This window comes from Bombina bombina, chromosome 1, assembly GCF_027579735.1.
Source record: "Bombina bombina isolate aBomBom1 chromosome 1, aBomBom1.pri, whole genome shotgun sequence".
In the NCBI taxonomy this organism is placed as follows: domain Eukaryota; kingdom Metazoa; phylum Chordata; class Amphibia; order Anura; family Bombinatoridae; genus Bombina; species Bombina bombina.
The window spans coordinates 481717363-481731504 of record NC_069499.1 but is presented as its reverse complement, the minus strand read 5'-3'; the positions used below and the strand labels follow the sequence as shown (position 1 = coordinate 481731504).

The following is a 14142-nucleotide window of genomic DNA, read 5'->3' as shown; positions in this document are numbered from 1 at the left end:
ATACACTCCTTTTTTACACAAAGCTCATCTTGATAAGACACTGGACAATCCCACAATTTTCACGCCATTCCCACCATTCCAGACAGACCGGCGCCTCCATAGCAGCCATAGTCCCACAGAATTCCAGGACCTAGGTGTGGCGGTTTCAGGGTTATCCCGGGGGAGCGGCGGCACTTACAGGGTATCATTTGAAAGCTCTTGGTCCCCAGATGCCACAGTCCAAAAAGTGGTGTGATTCATTACTGGGGACTGGAGATACAGCCCTTTGAAGTTATGGGGAAGGTTTGTCCAAAAACCCCAGTTCACAAATAATCTCCCCTCCAGTAATCCCCCCACCTCTTGTCTTCCCTAGGGACTACCAATCCACAAAAGAACGGAGCTCTAGGGCAAAGGGCCACTGGAGCAACCAGGGGTAAATTTAGCTGTTTATTAGATATCTAACTATGAAAATAAAAACATTTCCCACCGGCAGCTAGTCTTTAGCGATCCTCCAATCCAGACCGATAACCTGGGTTATGAAAATGGCGGAGAAATGTTGCTTTCCGCATGTGTGATATTTAGGACTCATCATAGTATACGTTGTGATGAATACGCCGGCTACCCCGACTGGGTAGCTTGGCCAAACAGGTCCTGCTTCCTCCCTGCCGACTGCAGCTATGTAGCTGGCAAGTGACCACAGCCTGTAGCCACCCCCAATCCCCGACAGCACTGGTATTCAGGGTCCCACCCTGTGGCAGACTCCGGCTCCCCAGACTAGGCAGCTCTGCCAGAGGGTCCTTCCTCTGCCTGGAACAGGCTGCTATGTAGCCCAGGAAAGTGATTTCAGCAGGAGCACACCCAAATAACTAGACATACTAGCATTCAGGTGAAGCAGGAACTGATTTTATTGTTAGCCATACACTCCTTTTTTACACAAAGCTAATCTTGAAGTTATGGGGTAGGGGTGTGAAAAACCCAGGTTCCCAAAGGATCTCCCCTCCAGTAATCCCCCCACCTCTTGTCCTCCCTAGGGACTACCAATCCACAAAAGAGCGGAGCTCTGGGGCAAAGGGCCACTGGAGCGACCAGGGGTAAATTTAGCGGGTGTCCTGCTGTTCTGTTGGTGACTGGGAGTTCCAGCAGCCCGGACAGCCTAGGAGGGTTTTTCCTGGTCATAGATCAGCTCTTCCATGACCAAGTGTACATAGCAAAACAACACATCTGGGAGATCCCATAAGCCATTAAATGGCCAAATCTAATGTAACAGGGGGTGAGCCTGTTAGGAGTAGGAGTATGGAGGTAGCCTTAACTGTCTGGTATCTGTGACATATATCACTCACTATCAAACCAGCAGACCCTCTGTATCTATTTTTGAGAGGACTGATGACATTGCTGCATAGAGCAGGTAAGAACGGAGCGCTGCGCTGTGAGAATCTCCCTAACAATAATGAGCATTAAATCTATATATCTGAAAAAAATAAACTAATGATGAATTAAACCCATATTATTTTAGCATGTAGATGTATACAATATATAATTCACATTAATACATAGCACTTTGAGGATATTATACAGACTTACAAAATATTAACAAGTCACAATCCTGCTATCATTAAAGATTCTAATATTATCACGGAATAGTGTGTGTTTATATATAAGATGAATAAAGACTCATAATAACTATCGGCTAGATTACGAGTTGTGCGTTAGGCTGAAAAAGCAGCGTTAACAGATCCTAACGCTGCTTTTTTTACTACCGCAGTCGTGCAGGTTTAGGGGCACCGCACACTTTATTGGCCTTACCGCAAAACGACTTACGTAAAGTTCGTAAAGTCTTTTTTCTATGGGACTTCCATAGCGCTGATATTACGAGTCTGTCCTGGAAGGCAGAAAAGTGAGCGGTACACCCTACCCCTGTCAAGAGTCCTAACGCATTTAAAAGTCAGTAGTTAAGAGTTTTATGGTACAACGCCGTATCGCAAACACTATAATAACATTTTTAACCCCTAATCTGCTATCTTAGGGTTTATTTTTATTTTACAGGAAAGTTTGTATTTATTTTAACTAGGTAGAATAGTTATTAAATAGTTATTAACTATTTAATAACTACATAGCTAAAATAAATACAAAAGTACCTGTAAAATAAAACCTAACCTAAGTTACAATATTACCTAACCTAACCCTACAATTAAATAAATTAACTAAATTAAAGTACAAAAAAAGTACAAACACTAAATTACAGAAAATAATAAACAAATTAAAAGATATTTAAACTAATCACACCTAATCTAATAGCCCTATCAAAATAAAAATAGCCCCCCCAAAATAAAAAAAAAACCCTAAACTAAACTATCGATAGCCATTAAAAGGGCCTTTTGCAGGGCATTGCCCCAAAGTAATCAGCTCTTTTACTTGTAAAAGAAAATACAAACAACCCCCCCAACAGTAAAAACCACCACCCACATAACCAACCCCCCAATTCTATCAGCCAATTGGAATTAAGGTAGAAAAAATCCTATTGGCTGATGCAATCAGCCAATAAGATTGACGTTCAATCAATGCAATCAGCCAATAGGATTAAGCTTGCATTCTAATGGCTGATTGGAACAGCCAATAGAATGCGAGCTCAATCCTATTGGCTGATTACATCAGCCAATAGCATTTTTCTACATTAATTCCGATTGGCTGATAGAATTCTATCAGCCAATCGGAATCTAAGGGACGCCATCTTGGATGACGTCACTTAAAGGAACCGTCATTCAGTAAGAAGACTTCGTTTGAAGAGGATGCTCTGCGTCGGATGTCTTGAAGATGGAGCCGCTCCGCGTCAGATGGATGAAGATAGAAGATGCCGTCTGGATGAAGACTTCTGCCCGTCTGGAGGACCACTTCGCCCGGCTTGGATGAAGACTTCTCCCGGCTTCGTTGAGGACTTCGGCCCGGTTGGATGAAGACTTCTGCCGCTTCCTTGAGGATGGATGTCCGGTCTTCAGAACAGTAAGTCGATCTTCAGGGGGTTAGGTTTTTTTTTAAGGGTGTATTGGGTGGGTTTTATTTTTTAGATTAGGGTTTGGGCCGCAAAACTGCTAACTGCCCTTTTAAGGGCAATGCCGATCCAAATGCCCTTTTCAGGGTAATGGGGAGCATAGGTTTTTTTAGATAGTATTTTATTTGGGGGGTTGGTTGTGTGTGTGGTGGGTTTTACTGTTGGGGGGGTTGTTTGTAGTTTTTTTTTTTTTACAGGTAAAAGAGCTTACTTTGATTACTGATTACTTTGGGGCAATGCCCCGCAACAGGCCCTTTTAAGGGCTATTGATAGTTTAGTTTAGGCTAGGGTTTTTTTTTTTGGGGGGGGGGGCTTTTTTATTTTGATAGGGCTATTAGATTAGGTTTAATTAGTTTAAATATCTTGTAATTTGGGGGGCGGAGCTTGGCTGCATAGAGTAATGGCCTCACATTAGAGCAGCTCTTGGGCCCAATTTCCTTGACAGGGCATCTAAGATAGAGCATGTGGAGGGGGAACTGCCCAAACTGTGTGTGAGGACCGGGAGACAGCAATAAAGCCATCAGCTATCAAAACGGAGACCTCCGGACTCAGAACACTGCTTTCCACCCAGGCCGACACACGGAGGCCTTAAAACACAGTGTGAAGGAGACGGAGCAGCGGAGGCCCCCAACGTAACATCACCTCTCAGAGACTGCATCGGCTCTGGAGGAAAAGTGAGAGTGGAGCGTGGAGGAAGCTGGTCTGGGCACAGAGAGGTAATAACCCAGAAGGTAAAAGTGCGCAACACACGGGCCCCATAACAACCCCGCAATAAGCCACTCCTGAGCCCTAAAAAGGGAGAGAGAGGGCGGACACTGTGTTCTCCATACACACAGATAATAACAGCGCAATCCCCAACCGCATGTGGTAACCGCGCTTCACTTGGGGCCAGACAGAAAGAATCTTAAACCACGCTGCAGGGGAATATATACCGCAGTACACAAATAAACAGAATCAGGGAAAAGCTTGCCTATAGCAGAGTACAGGACATTAAACAAAAGGAGTCAAATTAGGATCACACCTGAGATAAGTGCCCCTGATATAAAACAGAGAGGGGTTCATAAAACAGACACGAAGCAGTATAAAGCAGACCACGTGGAGATAAGCTGTTAAGACCACACAGAAATACTTTATTTTAAATGCTGACAACAGAGCAGGCACAACCTGCATAGCTCATAGGGAGGAACTACATCCCTGTTACTACAAAACAGAACAGCAGATGAGAATAACACCAGTTAAGCAGAAGTTATAAAAAAACAGTATTTAGATACGCCGAACACCCCCAACGCCCCAAAGCTGCGTAGGTTAATAGTATTAATGGCCTACTGATACATTGCAAAAAATCAGGCCCAAGTATCAATAAAACAAAACTTTATGGTTATGCCAGCAAAAAAACAACCAAAACTGGACACGCCAGCCAAAGCCAAAAAAATTAGCCAATACCTGCAACCCATAGAAAATAGCACAAACAAGAACTCTGACGCGTCAGAAGTAATGCAAAAATCAGCACAAGAGATGGATACGCAATCAGTTTGTCACAAGAGATCACCAGAGCAGATCTACAACAACTGGCGACAAAAGAAGACATCAAAACTGATATGGCAGACATGAAAGACATGTTCAACGAAATGAGAAAAGATATAAAAAAGTGGAGCGCAAGTTATCAACACTGGAAGAGGACCACAACATTGCAACACAAGACATACAACATCTGTCCCAAATCTCATATGATCAAGAAGAAACAATAAATAACCTAATGGAGAAAGTGGAAGATCTGAATAACAGGGGACGCCAAAATAATTTGCATATAAGAGGAGTGCCAGAAAGAATTCAACCCCCCTCAATCCCAGGATATCTACAAGATCTCTTCAGGACCATTAAAGGTTCAAATGATGCCCCTGATATAGTCATAGAACGTGCCCATAGGGCACTAAGAGCCAAGCAGCCAGCAAAAGCTCCCCCTCAGGATATTATAGTGAAATTCCTCAATTACCAGGACAAAGAAGAGATCCTAAGGCATTCACGTCAGAAACATCAGCTCACTCATGCAGGCATTAACATTCAAATTTTCACGGATTTGAGTCCTGCTACCCTACAGAAACGAAGGGACCTGCAGTTTATGACATCAGTGCTCAGAGCGCAAAAAATCCGATATAGATGGGGATTCCCAGTGAGCATCATAGCCACCAGAGGAGACAAGTCTGCGACACTGTGGTTCTTCTTATGTAAATATCTTAATACTTCTGTGTTCATATACATAGTGTAACCCAGGGGTGCATACTCTTTTCTAGTAAAACATAAATGTAAAAGTAATGTTGTACTTACAATATAAACAACTACTGTCGCTTATGTTCCCCTACTAAACCAATCAACACCATGCTGGATCATGGTTATTAGACCGTGTATATCATATAGCTAAGCAACCCAGATTAACAGCCAAAACAAACTGAAGATACATTCTCACTACAGTTTTTCTTTTTTTTTCTTTTTTAAATGTTGCAAAGCTAAAAAGCACTGGCCCCAGCATCTATTTCAAATAGGTGCCCTGGGGAAGAGGGCCCCTTTTCTCCCTCATTGTATACAGATTGCAGAGTCATTGATTGCTTGTTATTAGAATTATATTTGTTAGCAGACTGTTACAATATTTGTATTTTTATCTTGCTTTACAGTTCATAGTAAAATCTACCCCACCCCCTTTTCCTTTCCTACTTACCCTATACCTACCCCCCTAATAACAACTTGCAGCAAGGCACCTCCTCTACATTGCAAGGTGTCAACTAAGGCACATTGTTGAATACAGTATCTGTCTCACTAATCATTAACTAGACCCCACTGACGACAGCACTCCAAACACTTCATCCTCAAAACAGACATGCACACGTCAAAAAAAACTCAAGCTATCAACATAATTTCAGTAAACGTCAAAGGACTTAACATACCCCAAAAAAGGTTGATAATTCTTCACGATTTACATAGACTGAAAGGAGACATAATCATGCTACAAGAGACCCACTTCAAGAGAGGCTCGGAGCCAAGGTGGCACAACCACTTATACCCTACATCATACTTCTCCTCAGGTCCGACTAAAAAGTGTGGGGTGTGCATACTAATCAAAAATAGCGTCCCACTAGAAGTTACAAACATAGAAAAAGATACAGAGGGGAGAATACTCATACTGACGGGGATGCTACATGGGCGACCGATTACGATAATAAACGTATACTTCCCAAATAAGCAACAATTAACTTTTCTGCGCTCACTTTCAGGGAGAATTTTAGACAACACTAGAGGGGTGGTGTTCGTCGGTGGCGACTTCAACGTTCCACTCAATCCAGAGATGGACACGTCAGGGAAAACGACAAACATTCCAAAAAGAGATATAAAACACATAAATAGTCAAATAAATGCGCTAGCCCTCCACGGCGTGTGGCGCACTTTCCACCCGACATTCAGGGACTATACATTTTACTCCAACCCACACAGAACATACTCAAGAATCGACTATATACTCACTGACTCCATAGGCCTTACATTCATTAAACATACATCCATACATCCAACTACATGGTCAGACCACGCGCCAGTCACTTGCCAACTAGAGTGGCCAGACAGCCCGGTTACTCCATACATATGGAGACTGGATGACAGCCTATTAGACCATCCATTAATCCAACAAGACATAGAAAAAACATTACTTGAATACTTCCAGATCAATGACACACCTGACATGACATGGACCAACATCTGGGAGGCACATAAGTGCGTCGTCAGAGGAGAACTTTTAAAACATAAAGCAAACCTTCTCAAACAATATAGAACTAAGTATGAAGACACCCTTAAGAGTCTCCAGGGCTTAGAACAGGAACACAAAAAGAACCCAAACGACACTGCACTCTCGGCCCATCTCACTCAGGCACGTTTAGAACTCAATACAATCTTACAGCAAGAGCAGCAAAAAAGAGCACTCAAGCTGAATCAAAAATACTATGAACAAGGAGACAAAGCGGGAAAGTTGCTGGCCAGAGCTTTAAGACACAGGAGACTCAGATCACATATCCACCACTTAAAAAACAAAGCTGGTCAAGTTAAAAGAGATAGCGTATCCATAGCAGAGGAGTTTTGTGCGTACTTCTCAACCCTATATAACCTACAAGGAAACATTAAAAACACAGTGACCCCATCCGCAAAAAGCAAAGCCATAGCGGAATATTTAGCAGGGGTAAACCTACCGAAATTAGATAAAGATCAAATGGATAAATAAGACTCCCCTTTTAGTATTAGAGAAATACAATCCGCAATTAAATCTCTTCCATCGGGGAAAAGTCCAGGACCTGATGGGTTTAGCGCCAAGTATTATACAAAGTATATTCAAATCCTTGCCCCAAGATTATTGATACTCTTTGATTCTCTTAAAGACTCAGGTGGTTTCCCAGCATCCATGCTAGAGGCACACATTGTCATGTTGCCAAAACCAGGCAAGACCCCGGATGCACCTGAGAACTTTCGCCCGATCTCGCTACTAAATACGGACATAAAGATCTTTGCCAGAATTCTAGCAAATAGGTTAAACCCTTTACTTACATACTTAATATCCCCAGACCAGGTAGGCTTCATACCAGGTAGGGAGGCGAGGGACAATACCATCAAGGTCCTGCAATTAACAGCCCTAGTGCATAACACACAACAAGCCATGGTCCTCATTTCTACAGACGCGGAAAAAGCCTTTGACAGGGTGGACTGGGAATTTCTCCGGTCCACCCTGCAAAAAATGGGCATAGGTAACAGATTTATAGAGAGTTTTTTCTCTTTATGCAGAGCCATCAGCTAGAGTCAGGACTAATTTGGTCCTATCAGAAACCTTTAAAATTAAAAATGGTACGAGACAGGGCTGCCCCCTCTCACCGATACTATTTGCCATCACTTTTAAGGTATTGGCCTGTCAAATCAGATTGCACACAGACACTGGCGTATTGACCAAAGAGAATGAATACAAACTTGCGATGTACGCCGATGATATTCTGCTAACACTGACCAAAATAGACAAATCCCTACCGGCCTTACTTAAAACATTTGAAGAGTATGGTAAGGTCTCAAACTTCCATCTAAATGTGGCCAAATCTGAGCTACTTAACATAAATACACCGCCACACATTATATGCAAGCTACAGACTACATGCCATATTCGGATGCAACACAAGCAAATAAAATACCTAGGTATTCAAATAACTCATAGCTTTCAAGAACTGTTTGCAAAAAACTACCTTCCTCTACTAAAAGATATAACAAATGATCTCTCGGGTTGGAAAAACAAAACCCTTTCGTGGATAGGTAGGATACAAGCGGTAAAAATGAACATTTTGCCACGCATTTTATACATATTACAAGCACTACCCATCCCCTTACCGAAAGATTTTCTAAACCAATTACAGGGCAACATAGAAAAATGTATCTGGAACGGGGTCAAACCCAGAGTTCCTAGAAGCACCTTATATATGGCAAAGGAGAGGGGGGGCCTAAGTCTCCCAGACATAAGGCTATACAGGACAGCAGTACTGTTGTAGAGGGTGGTGGACTGGAGCCACAACTCTGACACCAAACAATGGATCAGGCTGGATAGGGAAATCTTGCAAGTAGACAATGTGGGTGGGATCGCTTGGCTACAAGCCAAACAAAGACCGGATATAATCCACAAGTACCCCCTCCTGGAAGAACTGTTCCAGAGATGGGATACGCTCATGAACACAAGCATGCATATTACAACAAGGCCAGCACCTTTGACTCCAATCGTTGGGAACCCCGATATCCCCTTCATCTCACTTGTCATCTCCGAGTCAGCAGACCCAATACAACTGAGGGAGATCTCATTTAAAAACATAACCCCAGGGAAAGGCTGGTACAACCAACAGAGCTCAATTTTAAGATTGGATATCAGAGCGCCAAACAACGTAGGCAGGGTCTATGGGCAGATAGTCAAATACCAAAGGTAACAATAGGTTGAAATAATATGATTTAATACATAACATAAAAAAGTTGGTACATTTAAAATTATACAACAATTAGTCATGGATCCATGTTACACTTTAAAATATATATTGAAACAATAGGAACAATTTAAAAATGCTTGTAGAACAATAAATAACAACAAAAAATAAATAAATAAAAATAAATAAATAAATAAATAAATAAAAAAAATCTAACAAATAATGTCTATCGCTTAAAACTTAAATTCTAATATGTGAATGCTAGGAGCGCTTATGCACACTCTATTTATAAAAACAATGGGTTACAATGCACAGGTGGATAGATTCCAGGTTGCTTGAAACCGGTGGATGTGAAATGTAAGTGGCTCCAAATTGGGGTTTTGCCTATGTGTTTATCCAAAATTGTGTAACTCCTAACAGGTGGCCAAAAAATGTTACAGGAATGTCTAGAACCTGAATTCAAAATATAAGACCTGAGGTTGTGCCTATGTGTTTATCCAAAAAGGGTGTAAATCCTAACAAGTCAAAAAATGTGAGAAAAATATTGCAGGGGTGTCTGAACCTTATTTTCAAAATAAACAATGAATTCAAAATAAAACGATATACAAGTGAATTTTTGACAAATCAACTAATGCAAACATAAAGCATAAATAGAACCAAAAAAAAACAAAAAAAAAACAACAGCACAACTTTAACGTGTGTTCAAATGTGTTTCTGCTTGCAAACTGTGATGTGATGTGAACAAATATCTGTTATAAACACTGAATAGTGGCAAAACTTTGTGATTGGATTAAAATTGAACACAGGCTCTAAATTGATACCCTAAAATACAAATCTAAAGGGCTCAGAGTTGCTGAGCTAGATATAAGGGACTTGCTCAAAGAGCCTCGAGATGTTAATTAAAAGAGACCATATAACAACATTGGGTTAAAAAACAGATGATATAACATAAAATGCTTAAAAGTCCAAATAAATATTTAAATTGGATAATAAGAATCTTGCTATAGTCTGTCTGAATATGGATCCCAACTGCTGATTATGTAGAAATCTTCTTGGGCGGTAGTTAACAAATAATTCCAACTTGCAATGTTGTCCCTTACCTGCCAAAAAAGGAAAGGCAAACAATAGTGCAGATGGCTTCTTAATGTGATCACAATTAAAATACTCCTTACCAGTCAACCGGTTTCGGTCTCCACTGACCTTTCTCAAGACTGGTTTGAGGTAAGGACCTAGACTGTTATATACCTGTTATATACCTCAGCAAGGTATATAACAGTCTAGGTCCTTACCTCAAACCAGTCTTGAGAAAGGTCAGTGGAGACCGAAACCGGTTGACTGGTAAGGAGTATTTTAATTGTGATCACATTAAGAAGCCATCTGCACTATTGTTTGCCTTTCCTTTTTTGGCAGGTAAGGGACAACATTGCAAGTTGGAATTATTTGTTAACTACCGCCCAAGAAGATTTCTACATAATCAGCAGTTGGGATCCATATTCAGATAGACTATAGCAAGATTCTTATTATCCAATTTAAATATTTATTTGGACTTTTAAGCATTTTATGTTATATCATCTGTTTTTTAACCCAATGTTGTTATATGGTCTCTTTTAATTAACATCTCGAGGCTCTTTGAGCAAGTCCCTTATATCTAGCTCAGCAACTCTGAGCCCTTTAGATTTGTATTTTAGGGTATCAATTTAGAGCCTGTGTTCAATTTTAATCCAATCACAAAGTTTTGCCACTATTCAGTGTTTATAACAGATATTTGTTCACATCACATCACAGTTTGCAAGCAGAAACACATTTGAACACACGTTAAAGTTGTGCTGTTGTTTTTTTTTTGTTTGTTTTTTTTTTGGTTCTATTTATGCTTTATGTTTGCATTAGTTGATTTGTCAAAAATTCACTTGTATATCGTTTTATTTTGAATTCATTGTTTATTTTGAAAATAAGGTTCAGACACCCCTGCAATATTTTTCTCACATTTTTTCACTTGTTAGGATTTACACCCTTTTTGGATAAACACATAGGCACAACCTCAGGTCTTATATTTTGAATTCAGGTTCTAGACATTCCTGTAACATTTTTTGGCCACCTGTTAGGAGTTACATAATTTTGGATAAACACATAGGCAAAACCCCAATTTGGAGCCACTTACATTTCACATCCACCGGTTTCAAGCAACCTGGAATCTATCCACCTGTGCATTGTAACCCATTGTTTTTATAAATAGAGTGTGCATAAGCGCTCCTAGCATTCACATATTAGAATTTAAGTTTTAAGCGATAGACATTATTTGTTAGATTTTTTTTTTTTAATTATTTATTTATTTATTTATTTTTATTTATTTATTTTTTGTTGTTATTTATTGTTCTACAAGCATTTTTAAATTGTTCCTATTGTTTCAATATATATTTTAAAGTGTAACATGGATCCATGACTAATTGTTGTATAATTTTAAATGTACCAACTTTTTTATCTTATGTATTAAATCATATTATTTCAACCTATTGTTACCTTTGGTATTTGACTATCTGCCCATAGACCCTGCCTACGTTGTTTGGCGCTCTGATATCCAATCTTAAAATTGAATCCACCCTTGGCAACTAGGTGCCAATTTATTAGAGCTGGAGGTCTGTTGCGTTATAGTTGGCGCTTAGTTATCACCTTTCCACAACCAACAGAGCTAGCAAATCTTATAGATGACAGCCCGCAGGTTTGGTTCGTACACGCACAATTGTCTCATTACATGAGCACACATAAACAAAAAAAGAACTTAACGAGACAGCTAACACACTTTGAAACATTATGCACATCTACGCACCATCCCCGACACACCATATCACATTTGTACAAGATGATGTCAAATCCCGCTGCGGAACAACTCCCATCCTACTGCCACAAGTGGGCTAGGGAACTAAACATAGAACTCATGCATAAAGACTGGTTGCGGATATTCCAAAACCATAAAAGAGCATCAGTTTCAGCTAAAATACAGGAAACAAACTTAAAATTCCTATCCAGATTGTATTTAACCCCTGTAAGATTGCAAAAGATCTACAAACAGGCAAATAACCATTGTTGGAGGCGGTGTGGCGAACTGGCAGATATGCTACATGTCTGGTGGGGGTGTGAGAAAGTGGAGACATTCTGGAGAGAAGTAGTTGCACATATCAACAAAACACTAGACACAAACATGACCAGAAACCCTGGACTGTTGCTTTTTCATAAAATACCAAATCTTAAAGACGACATAAAACAAAAATTGTTGTTTATCATGCTCAACAGGTAAACAGTCCAAAACACTAATTCCACAAAGGTGGAAGTCCATGGAGGTTCTGAGTATCACAACATGGAAACACAAAGTAGATGACTTGCTTCTCTTAGAGAGATACCATTTTCTTAAAATAGGCAAACTGGAAATACATGAATACATGACTATGCGCTGGAACGCTCAAAAAGGCGACTGACTCGCGCAGAGACATCTACGGACAGTAGTGGACTGGTAACGACATACTCAGAATAGGAGACACCTTGAAAAAACACAAGATTTATAAGAAAACCAAAAAACCGCTGATGTTTCATTGTCTTCAGGGGACATACCCTACACTATTCCTTCTTTCTCTTGTTAAGTGTATCCAGTCCACGGATCATCCATTACTTATGGAATATATTCTCCTTCCCAACAGGAAGCTGCAAGAGTCCACCCACAGCAAAGCTGCTATATAGCTCCTCCCCTAACTGCCATATTCAGTCATTCTCTTGCAAGCCTCAACATAGATAGGAGGTCGTGAGAGTCTGTGGTGCTTTCTACTTAGTTTATTCTTCAATCAAAAGTTTGTTATTTTTAAATGGCACCGGAGTGTGCTGTTTATCTCAGGCAGTATTTGGAAGAAGAATCTGCCTGCGTTTTTCTATGATCTTAGCAGACGTAACTAAGATCCATTTGCTGTTCTCACACATTCTGAGGAGTGAGGTACTTCAGAGGGGGAATGGCGTGCAGGTTTTCCTGCAGATAAGGTATGTGCAGTAAAATATTTTTCTAGGAATGGAATTGACTAAGAAAATACTGCTGATACCGAAGTAATGTAAGTAAAGCCTTAAATGCAGCGATAGCGACTGGTATCAGGCTTATTAATAGAGATACATACTCTTGTAAAAATGTGTTTTAAAACGTTTGCTGGCATGTTTAATCGTTTTTTAACATATGTTTGGTGATAAAACTTATTGGGGCCTAAGTTTTTTCCACATGGCTGGCTTAAATTTTGCATAGAAACAGTTAACTGAAGCTTCCCACTGTTGGCTGTGGCAGTTTGTTGTGTCTGTTTTTAAAAACATCTATGTCTTTTTTTTTTTTTTTTTATCTGTTTTTTGCATTAAGGGGTTAATCATCCATTTGCAAGTGGGTGCAATGCTCTGTTACCTTATTACATGTACTGTAAAAATTTCGTTTGTTTTACTGCCTTTTTTTCACTGTTTTTCAAATTTTGACAAAATGTGTTTCTCTTAAAGGCACAGTAACGTTTTATATATTTGCTTGTTAACTTGATTTAAAGTGTTTTCCAAGCTTACTAGTCTCATTATTAGTCTGTTCTAACATGTCTGACATAGAGGAAGCTCTGTGTTCATTATGTTTTAAAGCCATGGTGGAACCCCATCTTAGAATGTGTACCAGATGTACTGATTTCATGTTAAACAATAAAGATCATTTTTTGTCTTTAAAAACATTATCACCAGAGGATTCTGTCGTGGGGGTAGTTATGCCGACTAACTCTCCCCACGTGTCAGACCTTTTGACTCCCGCTTTAGGGACTCACGCTCAAATGGCGCCAAGTACATCAAGGGCACCCATAGCGTTTCTTTTACCAGGGGATTCTGTCGAGGGGAAAGTTATGCCGACTAACTCTCCCCACGTGTCAGACCCTTCGACTCCCGCTTCAGGGACTCACGCTCAAATGGCGCCAAGTACATCAAGGGCGCCCATAGCGTTTATTTTACAAGACATGGCAAAGGTGGTGAATAATATTCTGGCAGCAGTATTAGTCAGACTACCTGAAATTAAAGGAAAGCAGTTAGCTCTGGGGGTAGATACAGAGCATACAGACGCTTTAAGAACCATGTATGATACTACCTCAC

The 14142-nt window shown here is 40.2% G+C and overlaps 1 protein-coding gene across 1 annotated transcript in view; it reads left to right on the top strand.

Moving 5' to 3' along the window:
• CERKL (ceramide kinase like) overlaps positions 1-14142 on the top strand; it is a 618864-nt gene that overhangs the window by 450782 nt on the left and 153940 nt on the right.